This window comes from Haemaphysalis longicornis, unplaced genomic scaffold (assembly GCF_048455015.1).
Source record: "Haemaphysalis longicornis isolate Haplotype H1 unplaced genomic scaffold, Haemaphysalis longicornis Haplotype H1 scaffold_13, whole genome shotgun sequence".
In the NCBI taxonomy this organism is placed as follows: domain Eukaryota; kingdom Metazoa; phylum Arthropoda; class Arachnida; order Ixodida; family Ixodidae; genus Haemaphysalis; species Haemaphysalis longicornis.
The window spans coordinates 32,366,818-32,379,240 of NW_027526233.1; the positions used below are offsets into that span (position 1 = coordinate 32,366,818).

The 12,423-nt window shown below is 45.2% G+C and overlaps 1 long non-coding RNA gene across 1 annotated transcript; it reads left to right on the forward strand.

Moving 5' to 3' along the window:
• The first annotated feature begins 5,426 nt into the window (after window positions 1-5,426).
• On the forward strand, window positions 5,427-11,939 carry LOC144164272 (uncharacterized). The gene is made up of 3 exons (XR_013321126.1): window positions 5,427-5,699; window positions 7,219-7,488; window positions 10,360-11,939. It is a non-coding gene; the product is annotated as an uncharacterized LOC144164272 (long non-coding RNA).
• The last annotated feature ends 484 nt before the right edge of the window (window positions 11,940-12,423 follow it).

A 12,423-nucleotide genomic window follows, 5' to 3' on the forward strand; every position in this document is an offset into this window, starting at 1 on the left:
GCTCCCTACGGAAGCACCCGTAGGGAGCATATACAGGAACTCTAACAGATGGAACAGTTGAAGGGAGGTAATGGAATTTAGGTAGAGTGGATGCAAGGCCCCGCCAAGCGACGGGTGGGCGCGGACCTATGCACAGCGATCCATGATGTGTTGGACTAGGAAGTGACAGTATACGGTGTGACTCTGCTTAACTGCCGCACATGGATAACTCCCATACCACAGGCGGTAATCTGGAAAGCGAAAGGACTATGGGCATTGCGGTGGACATAAGCCGGCTTAGCCTGCGATGGCGAGGCTAAAAATGAATCATTTTATAGCCTACAAAGGACACACTCACTGCACATTATGTAAACCCGCTAGGCAGTCGCCGTTTTTTTCGGCCCTAGAGGAAGAGATACAAGCCTTCCTTGTAGGCAACCGCCTCACATAGAGAATTTCCGGTGGGTATAATTACACACCACCTACAGCATTTATCCCGTACTCTGCACGTCCTTTTACTCTGAACAAATTAAATGCGCCACGCAGGAACAGCTGATATTAATGTGGTAGATGCGGCGGTTTCCGCGAATAGGGTTTCTACGAAGGAAATCATACATGCCACAAAAATGGAGGGCGTTGGGATTCTGTTCCGTGGTGGATTAGCTTGGCTTGAATCGATGCAACTGTTTTCAGGTGAAAAAATACAATGACGCGCTTTTTGTGGGGACACAACATTCGGGCGAACAACCTCTGCAAGTACCCTGTTATGTGGAGCGTCGTCTTGTCCTCTCTATCTTGGTGCTCGTCTTTCGCGCACATTTATTCCTTCGTACGCCATGAACCAACTAGCGAGAAATCAAGTCCTGCTAATAGGATGCCTGCGCTCGCAAGGAATAAGTTCTATTATGAGGCTAGCAGAGTAGAACTAAGTGAGAAGAGAGCGACGGAGAAAACTGTCGAAAAGGAGGAGAAGGGGGGTATTTAGGGGCACAGCTGGAGCAGTAGCCGACTTACGCAGCATATTTTATTGTGCACAGCTGCGGAGTACAGCAAAGGTTTTTTTTCTTCTACTAAACGCTCAAAGATGGGTGCCAACACCGAAGATGCATTTGATGGTTTTGGCAGAGAGCGGAGGCTTGACATTCGCGATCTCAAGGACCACTAAAAATCTCTCTCAAGCATTGCCGACTGAATTTCGGGAATTCAGAAACACCTTACAGCAGTGAACATCTACATAAAAACGTCATTAGAAAGCACAAACAACCAGAAAAAAATGTCAACCACACAATCGTACTAACGAGGTGCAACAATACCACCATTTACTTTACTTCGCAATAAAACTACTCCAAAATAAATCGGAACCGCACCACCTACCGCTCCCCAATCGACGGTCAGCCGGTGTGTGCGCAATAGGATTACTGCAAACATGGTTTTCGCCTTTTTTAGGTGGGTAGCCGGACAACGTCTCCGCAGGTTCTACCTTGCGTTTATCAGTCTGCAGCCGGAGCGTACGCATCAATCGCGACCGCTCGACGGAAAGGTTTCCATCATGTGGCTGTGCTTCAGTTATCATCTGCTAGCAAAACTGTTCAATGTGGCGTGGCATAACCGTGCGCTTAGTTATCGTCAGCGCGACATACGGTTTCTCTTGAGGTGTTTCGTGTCCCACCATACTTGCGAAAACTTTACTCGCCTGATTGTAAGTAATCATAGGGGTGTGTCTATTATCGGAGGCGATCTTCACGCATTTCAACTGGTTTTGTCCAGCGTCTTTGTCGCCTGGCAGGAAGCGGAGCATGCAAGACTTGTGCACGGAATAGCTGAGACCGGGAAAAAAGGCCTCACGCCAGAAGGAGACTGAAGGTATAGAGTCCATAAAAAAAACCAAACACTGTAGAGAGCTTTGTCGAACAAGAGCTGTGAAGAGCAATGTGAAATAAACGAAACATATTTGAAAGGTTTGAAAGCTGTGCTTGTTGCTATTTTGTTTTTTGTAGCACATGCCCAATTTGGAGACTTCCCCGCCTTTGAGAGCTTTGAGGAGTGAATGGGCTCGGGGTTTGAAAATTCAGTACACTGTGAAATAGAAAAGTAAAAATTGCACAATAATGGGTGCAGCGGGACACGCGAACGTGATGGCGTCATGCGAACGTGATGGCACATGAGAAGGACGCCATCACTTTCAAAGCCGCCATCAAAGCCGCGCAGAACCCCGGTTATAGGGAGGCGGTGGTGTGTACCAGTCTTCTTGCTGACGTAGGTGCACACTAAACTTTTTAACACCCTTAAAGGTGCTAAAAGGGTGCACTCAACATTCTGCACCCTTTTTGCACCTTTTAAGGACTAAAACATTGCTCCGGCACCCAATCATGAGGGTGCCACATATTAAGGGGTGTAAATCTTAACATTTTTACACCCTTTAAGGTGCAAGGAGGGTGTACTGAACATTTTGCACCCTTTTTGCACCTTTCAAGCACCCAAATATTGCTCGGGCACCCCACCTCGAGGGTGCCAAAATTCAGGGGTGTAATCAACAGTTTCATAGGGTGCTACGACCGTTAAAGGGGTGCTAAAAAGTATTTCTTCTCGATTGGGGTGTTACCACGGCACCTTATCGTTAGGGTGCCTAAAAGAACGGTGTGTGAATGCAAGCATGCAAAATTGCACAAAAACAGGCTGAATGTTTAAACCGCACATTGCACTATTTCACCGCCCGTTGAGAGAATAAATATGAACTCTCCACATAGACCAGGGGAAAGGCTCTAAAATTGCTGTTCGTAAATTGAACAAAACGTGCTGAATGTTTGAATTCCACTCTGCACTAATCTACTGCTTCGAGTGTATCACAAGGTTCGTTTCGATGTCTGGGTGCACGGGAAGGAAAGGCTACAAAATGCCTCTTGTAGTCCTATAAATAAAACTTTTACGCGAGGCATCGGTGTCCTCAACGAAATCGAATTTACCTAAGAATTTGTTCCCGTATTATTATGCCCCGGGCAAAAATTCCAACAAGACTTTCTTGTTGGGCTCACAGCACGCCTGTGGGGCCAATACGAAGTTCTGTCGGCACTCTATCGTTCCAATAGCCTAGTCTTCCAACAGGGAGTTTAACCTTGATGGCGTTTGTGGGGCCAATAAGAAGCTCTCTCGGCACTCTATCGTCCCAACAGCGTAGTCTTCCAACAGGGAGTTTAACCGTGATGGCGTTTACCGGCTCGCCAACACGATAAGTCAACGCCAACAGACGCCTCGTTCGTAATCAGCGGCGCGAGCGCGCCATCAGACAGAACCGACAGACGCCCTGAAGGTGGTTTTTAGGGCCTAAACAGCAGCGTCTATGTCTGGCATAGACGCTAGACGTCAACGTTTGTGTTCTGAATTTTCCCTTCAGTAAGTAACAGTCAGACGGACGATAACATAACTATGTGAAGATATGCTTTGGCTCATACCACGGCAAGCGCAATCGTTTGTGGCTGCAGCCTCGGTTGCTCTTCGTCCACAACAAACTGAATCGGCTGTACAGCTTTCTTCGAGGGCGTGTATGCAGGGGTTCTATCTTCCTTTTTTGCGCAGGCCGACGGGGGCGGTCTTGTAAAATCATTTTCGCTCGTCGCTGCCGTAGGGTTGCCACCTTCCTGGTTTTGGACCGCCCCGACCGGTTTTTTAAACAGCGGGCCGGTTGCCGGTCCATATCTAAAACCAGCCGTCATCAGCCGGTTTTTTGGCTTTTGTGCCGTGATTATGCCCGTTTTGGCGTTTTATAAGCGTCAATTCAACAACTAAGACGATAAATACGTGTCGACAAGCATATATAGGCGTGCGCACAGGGGGGGCAGGGGGGGCGGCCGCCCCCCCTAATCATCTGAAGGGGGCGCCAAATTTGCCCCATGCCTTGCCGATGTAACACATGAAAGTAAAATTTCTGCTCAGAAATATTTTGTGTGTGTTGCAATTCCATCACATTGAAATAAAAATTTTATAACCATCCCTCTTTGCACTGCGTTCGCACCGCAAGGCCTTCAGTGAGAAGAGGTCGGGAGTTGCTCTGGGGGGGGGGGGGGGGGGGGGGGGGGGCGCAGCGGTAAGACTTTGCCCCCCCAAATTGAGAACTCTGCGCACGCCCATGTACGACAAGCTGCGCAAAGACACGCGAGCAGAGAAAATACGCGGGCGAGCGCGCTGCCTCAGATGGAGGGGGACCTAAGGGAAGAACAAAATAACGAAATTCTACCGCCGCGGTCAGCAATTGCGGTTACTTTTCAGTGAAGCACATGCAGAGCGATTAACCAAGCTCTCAATCACTTTCAGTACAAACGTTATGTTGATTTCTCTCTAAGAAAACACAACAATAAATGGCACTGCATGTTAAAAAACATGGCGTCTTTTTTCAACACAATCCCCCCCCCCCCCCCCCCCGGAAGGCCCGTTTTTTTTTTCGGGGAAAGTTTGTAACCCTACGCTGCTGTTCTGCCTACCTGCTTGCTGTACCTATTACGTCGCCGTCACCGCAAATCCCCACTTGTTACAAACTCAGAGGTTTTCGCACTGTTAGCAGTCGTTTTACACGATGGGTTTGATGCGCCTGACATGCCAGGAGTGACATCGCTTGTAGTATTAGAGCGACGTTGCTTGTCTGCAAGACGGTGCCGGTCAAACAAGCGTTATCAACGCCATACTTCTAACGGCACATTCCATTTATTTCGTGGCTGCCGTGGCTTGCGCAGAAAAGGTCGGGTTGACTGCGATAGCTTTTCTTGAGTCAAATAATGGAGCTTTGGCTCAATCGCTTGCAGCGCTAGCAATGCGGCCTCGTCTGCAAGACCGGTGCGTGAGAAACAAGCGTTAGGACAGCCAGAATTTCAAAAAATGCAGCATAAACTAGACCATCGTTAAAGGAGGCGATGACTAGACACAAGCAACAATATTCGTTGACAACTTACGTAAGTATAGAGTTGTTTTAGGCGCCTCGAACAACGCCCGCCGACATAGCTGTTTGTTAACGCGTCCGTTTACTGTTTTGTAGGTCAATGGTTCGATTCCTCGTCAAACGTTTTTTTTTTTTTTACGTGAGGGTTTCATTAGCTCCTTTTTTAACGACCAGGGTAAGCACCTGTTCCTTGCTTTCTATCACGCCGACATTTACCGCCCTCTTCCTAATCCCAAAGTAGCTCGTTTTCTCGCACGTTCTCTCTTGAGAAGCCCGCCGTGAAAACAAAACCAAAACAAACGTCAAACCTCTTTACAATATCAGTATATATGTCAAGTACTTTACTTGTATTCACTTTTTGTGTTTAAAAACCTTAAATTTAAGTTATAAACACATTTCAGACTTTGAAAGCAGAAAGATAATTACCAACATTACAGTAGTAAGACAATTTTCGTCAAACGTAGAGGTGCTGCATTTGAAGTCTGGCAACTATCTCTCACTTTTGTGTGTGTTTTTTCATGGCGTTTTGTGCCGAGTGGTTGGTGGCGTGATTTAATCTGTTTTATCTATTTCAAGCTTAAATCATAGTGATAGAAGGTTTATGAGTGATGTCTACCCTTCTAACCTACGCGTGTGTTGAACATGGGGACCCCGGAAGAACGATCATCGCCGGATAAAATACTGCGCGTCAAAAGTGGATGACATTGCATCAGAACAAAGCGTGTTCGTGTGTCCGCGCGATGAAGACGACAGTGAAGGAGAATTTTACGTTGGAAACATCGTTTTTGCTCGGGTAAGTACGCATTTTTTATTATTCTGTATTTGGTTGGAACGAGTTCTGGTGTTTATGGGTCAGTAATTCGCTAGACCCCCATCTCGTTTGCTCTGAGAGCCTACGTTGCCTACGTGAGTTAGTATACTTGTTTGGCCCCCAGTCCACCGTTTCCGCAGAAGTCAGCAGCAATTTACGCTGAAGCTAGACCTTGGCTACGATGCTCGCGCTATGGTACACGGCTGCTAATAATTTCACATCACGCAAGGCTCTTTAACACCGGGGCGTTTGTTTATGTGTCTCTCAAACAGTGCCTTTGCGGTTGCAGATCGCAGTCGCAATTTCGCGTGAGTGGCACAACGCTGTGATTAGTCCTCCCTCGTGAATACCCGCGGTATACCAAGAAATAACATGAACAGGAGGTTCCCTGGAAGTGCATGTGAAAACGCGTACACGTGATTCCATGGCTGGCGTCTCTCCCCCCCCTTTCACGAATTCCGTGCAGTGCGCTTCGCAGCTATTGCGCTCGCGAGACCGGCGACCGTACGCCTCGCGGTCTTCGGGCCGCGATATGTGTGCTGTTCTCGTGAAGCTCGACAACAGCGAAATTGCCGTACTCGCTCGCCAACGCGCCCCGACAGCGTACGCGTCGACCGGGTGCTGACGGAGTTGTGCTGGAAGAAAAGCAGGCAAGAGATGAGGGCGCACGAGGTGTAGTTAAACATGAGAATTTACAAAGTGCAAGGTGGAGAAAATAGTATGCAAGGGACGGAAACGGTGAGAGAGTTCGGGCCGCGCGCCAGCGAGCGAGTGCGGTAATTTACGTTGCCGAGTTTCACGAGTCCGGCACGAATATGACGACGCCCGTCTGAGAGTTCATAGAGGTATAGAATTCACATACGTGCAAATTGAAGGTGAAATGCGCGCATGTGGCCTCGCAGGGAGTTAGCATAGTCTCGGGGTAGTGGGGGAGATTTCACAACGCCTACGAGGCGCCTGCCGATTCTGTCGGAGTAGCTCTCGGGAAGTCTGGGGCTTGATATCAGAGGCATATGTATTGTTTAAATTAGTGCAGAAAATTGAGCCAATTCGCAAGTTCTCATTTTCGCAAAACCGCAGGCCATACAGAGACTAACAAGAAAGCTGTAGGCACTCACTCAACTCGATTTATATTGGAAAATTGAACGTGCAGATACAAGTCAGACATTGAAATGGAGGAGCCTCAACTATCACACACCAGTTCCGATTGAAAGCAAGGGATACAGATGAGCTGCTAGCATGCGTTCCATGCAAATTAGCTCAGTAGCTAGCTTTGCATATATCATGCATACCCCACTCACAGTACCTGCGGGTCTAATAAATACATTCTTACTGTGACCTAAATTTCACTTGGGGTGTTCCGGGAATGTTCTTATTAGTGCCTTGGAGGTTACTGTCTTTAAACGATTAAAAATCTACTTGATGTAAGCATTCGTGCTTTGTGTGTGCTCTTCTTGTATTTCAACAAGTGTCAGCACACTCACAGATTATGCACCTGCAGGTGCTGCTGCTGGCTGTCCTGGGTCAGCTGCCTTCCAGTCCAGTTTCAAAGGCTTTGCCAGGGCCTCCCTTGGCCAACCGACACTGCACCTGCTGTACCCAAGTACTGCCTGGCCTTTCGTTGGTGCTCCGTACGCTTTGCCGCCAGGAATGGTCATTCATCCATCATCTGGCCGCTTGGACCACCCGTTCAGAAGTCAGCGCATTTGCTCGACACATCGGTCCAGGCACTGCTGCCATGTCGGTGCACCCACCGATTATGTATTTTCAGGTTAGTTATTGCATGTTGTGGAACTTGCCATGATGTATACCTGTTAGCAGTGCTGTGGCCTCTGATTATTTGAAACATTTTCATGAAGCAGTGCTGTGCGTATGGAGCGTGTCATTGCTTAGCAGAGATATTGAAGAGAATCTGGGGCTGACGACTAAAGGGCAAGAAGAGAAATTGAACTGACTTAGAAGCAAGTATTCGTATGTAATCAAGCCAAGCAAACATTTAGGATCTTTCGATATGGTTTTAAGCTTGCAATACAAACAGATCATACTGGTAATAATCATACTATACCGAAAAGTACATCCCGCAGTCTGTAGAATTCTGACAGCGCTTTTTTCGCAGTCTCTCATGACAGGCACTAATCTCAATGGTTGGAAGATAGTCGAGGTAGCACCAGTCTTTAAATCAGGAGACGGTACTTCACCATTAAATTTCCCTAACAAGCACCATATGCAAGGTCAGGAAACATTTCATCCACTCTCAGGTCGCTAATTATTTATAAAATCACAATATCACATTCGAGTATCACCACGGTTTTCACAAGGGTTACTTGAGAAACACAACTTTCAGGATTTGTTCACGATCTACATTGATCCATTGACACAGGCTTACAAACTGCGGTAGTTTTTCTCGATTTTTCTAAAGCATTCAATCGCATTGCACACCACAGACTACTTCTCAAACTTCACCCTAATGTCCTCACTTGAGCAAAAGATTTTCATTCTTCTCAAATGCAGTTTACTTCTAATAACTATATACTTCTTTTGCTCGTGCCACTTTGTTGTCCCCCCAGGCAGGTTGCTTTGTCTATCTTCCATGTTGCATATCCTCCCATGTAGGTCTATTTGCAGATGATGTTGTAATTTATCACACAATTTCTTTCAACTACTACCGTCAATGCTTTCAATCTGATCTTAACACAATTAACTCCTGGTGCTGCAAATGGCTAATGTCGCTTATCTCTAAAACAAAGTGCATGACTTTAACGGTGGCAAGTCCCGGATTGTAAATACTTACTTCATTAACAACAGCCTGATTACCTCTTGAGACAAAGGTGTTTTGGTAGGCCGGTAGGGGAGGGGGGATTGCATGGTGGATTTCAAAAGGTACATCGATTGGGAAAATAAGACGTGTGATTAATATTTTCATTTGCACTCCAAAACTCGCTTTATTTCATATGTTTAACCCACTGCCGTGGCAAGGGTGGTGTGCTGTGGAGGCGAATGTCGGTTAGATACCGCTTGGTGTAGCCGCTTTTCAGATGGAGGCAACACGTAAAGACGCCCGTGTTTGGAGATTTCGATGCGCACAAAAATACCCAGATGGTCAAAATTAATGCGAAGCCTTCCCCTACAGTGCTCCCCATATCCCAAGTGTAGCTTTGGCGTGTTAAACCACCGGTTTTTTTTTTCATGTTTTTGGTATAGTACCAGCTGCTGTAGCAGGTGCAACTTAAAGGTAAAATTATACATAATGTTTCCAAGAGCTAAATATAAAGGCCATATTGAAGTGTGTTTATGGGTCTATCTCATAGCAGTAGTGAAAGGTTATATACTCTGGTGCAGGTTAAGAACGCCAATGGCTCATGTGGTGTAGTCCAGTGTTTGACAGAATGCCGTGTAGGCAGGTAAAAGCATTATTGCAGTGATGAAACGTAGGTCACTGACCAAGTCAAGAAAGCCATTTAACGGTTTGTTGCTTGTTCACGGTGAGCATGTGTCGTGGAAAACGAAGCTATATATTGGGCATTACGCGGCGCAATGAGTTTGCATAGATATGGTGCAGATTGCCATCCATTATGTTGATAATGTTGGGCGTCGTCTGAACAATGAGGGACTCGAGCAGTAATCGTTTGATAGATTGCACTCAGTTGTCAGTAATTTTGTCTTGTTCCAGTCGACCACGTGTCCCGTCCTCTCACGGTGCTCTGCCAGTGGACTTGTTTTTGCATGGCCCTTGTTCACTTCGTTCCAGTGCTGCATTAATCTTCTGTGCAGATTGCCCGTTTCGCCAATGTACACTGATTTGCATTCAGCGCATGGAATCTAATAAACAATACCCGGAAGCTTGGAGCGTGAGAGGGGGTCTCTCACGCTGACAATGTCAGAACGCAGCTTGTAGTGGGCACATGCACAATGTATGCACTGCGTGTCTTGAAAATGTGTGCGAGAGTTTCACCGATGTGTGGAACGTAGGTAATTGCTGCACGTTTTGATGCAGTCGTTGTCCTGAATATAATGCCTAAAGCATTATATTTAGAAAGAAGCGAAGAGGGCGACTAGCAAGAATCCACATTGACATTAGCAGGCAGAAGCGTCCACAAGGCCTGTGTCAAAACGTGCTGCAATTCTCGTCGTACACATCAATCAAACTTTCGCACGCATTTTCAAGAAACACATTGTGCACATCATGCAGGTGCCCACTAGCAAGCTATGTTCTGACATTGTCAGCGTGAAAGACCCCCTCTCACGCTTCAAGCTTCCAGGTGTTGTTTATGTTTTGAACAAAAAAAGTGCCATTTAAACGTGACACCTCCTTCCTTGCCGATTTCTGATGCCTGATTGTTCAGTTTGTGGGGATACGTTTAGCAGATTGCTCACATGTCTAACCTGTATTTGTGCTTGAGCAGTCAAACGCTGATGTTAGCAGTGAAGTAGGTGAAAATTGTAGTTTGATTGTAGTTGTGTGCAGATTACCTACATTGGTTAATTCGTAGAAAAGCAAAATTGAGGTAACCCTGCTAACTGTTCCGCATTGCAGCATTTTATTATGCGAACGTTAAGGAGTTCAGCTGCTTGTTAAAGGTGAAATAAACAGTGGCACAAAAAGAAGAGCATCTACTAAACAGAAATATCTTCACAATCGCAGGATGCCAACGGTCCGCCTACCAACTTGTGTCCTGCATCGTTTCTGCTGGCTGGAGCGGTTCATGGAGCATTTTCCAGCTTCTCAAAGTTTGTGGTCAAGCGCTCCTCCAAGTGAAAGATGCCGCAGAGGGATCTTTTGTTTTAATGCCACAATTTCACGTGCTCAGCAGCAAATTTACTCGTAAGGCTTTTTAAACATTCATCACCCAAGAGGGCATGTTACCTTCGTCTTCGGTGGAATGTGTCTGCACTCAGGTTATTTGTGACAGAAACAAGTGGACCACGTCATGAGAGTCATTGAGGCCTTGTTGATTGTGCATGCTTCTGAAATGACATTTTCATTAAGCTGAATACTTTCCACATATTACGATTTGTGAACAAATTATGGTAAAAGTCATGATTAGTTGTACTACACTGCAGGAAGGAAATGCCAACATACGTTTTAAGCACCTCTGATATTTCAGATCGTTGGCTGGTGAGCAATAAAACAAAACTGAAATTTTTTTAAAGTAAAATCAAATATTCGTTGTCACCAGTGCATGACCATAGTAAAAGCTATCTAGTCACCAAATTTAGAATTAGACACGAAATGCCAAGAAAAATAGGGAAATAAACTAGACAGCTGGCTACAATAAACCAATTCGTAAAATTCCTCAATGTCTATCAAGTGATGATTCAGGCGGGTTAGTTAAGATGTCAGTGGGTTTACACACCCAACTTGCAGGGAAGCACATGAGCTCCCAATATTAACATGTTTTTAGTGAAGACCGTCTTCCTTCATTAAGCTGCTTTGCACATTGATGCCAGTCTGATAAATGTCCTGAATTTTTGTTATGATCAATCTTTGTATGGGAACCATATATTTTTATATGATGTCGCTGTGTATTTCTGAAACTGTATCTAGTCACTAATTCCAATTTGTCGTGGTCAGGTTTTTTCAACTAATTTGTAGCTTTTTTAACAATTATGGTATATTTTGTGTGCCTAAAGGAATGCCTCATTGCATGTTTAGCCTATGTAGTGTTGAAAGCGGACATTTTGCTTCAAAGTGGAATGTCGGGCTAGCAACAAGGTACTTCGCGTGCTGCTCACTTTCATTTATGCCATTATTTTTTATATTATCATTTAAAATTAAAAGCCAACCAATTTGCTGTCGTTTTAATTTTGTCACCTACTTTATACTTTATTTTTTTTTTTCAACTTTGTGTAAGGATTGACTATCCATATTTTTATGATACCAAGGCGTTGGACTGGGCTAGCTGGTACATGTTTGAATGGATGAAAAACCATAGGAAAACCCAGGACACAGAAGAGAACGACGGGACAAACTTGTGCCGTCATTCTGTTTTAACTGTTTCCTGTGTTTACCACTGGTTTTTTATGCATTCAAACATTTTTTATGAGTTTGTTGAACAGTGCTTAGTTTAGGTGTGTTCAAACAATTGTTGGCTGCGAAGGCTCCCTGTAGCATTTGTATAAGTGCTCTCTGCTTTTTTTTTGAGCCAATACCCCACCACCAGTCTTCATGAGGTGGTCTTTTGTAGAAATAAGTTGAAATAAATATTTGTTTGCATTGCTTTACATGTTTTGAAAGAATTTCTTGTTCATTCTTGTTTCATTCAACCCCGTTGCAGAATCCTGCTTAAGGCATTTCCTCTGTTATTTTTTTTCAGAACCAGGAAGGGTGCTCATCCTCGGTTCTTGCTGAAGCAGCAGTATCCATACTTCACACGTGAGCTCTGAACACACAGTAATTATGGTATGAAACATTCTACCAGTATAAGCCTGCTTTGTAGACGTCATTGTAGATGTCAAAGCTCTTGACAGTGTAGTCCAATGTCTGGTGTAACGGGCAATGTCTACAACTTGTAAAAATTAATTTTGTGGCTATAATGTTTGTGATTATTTTAAAATGCACGTCAACTACTATTTAGAATCGCTGTCTAAATTGGCAGCCATTTTCCTGGTGGATACAGAAAGTGAAAAAGCGCATGTGTAGAGATTTCAGTGCACCTTAAATGTCCCAAATTTGCTAAAGCTAATCCAAAGCCCTCCTTGTGGTGCA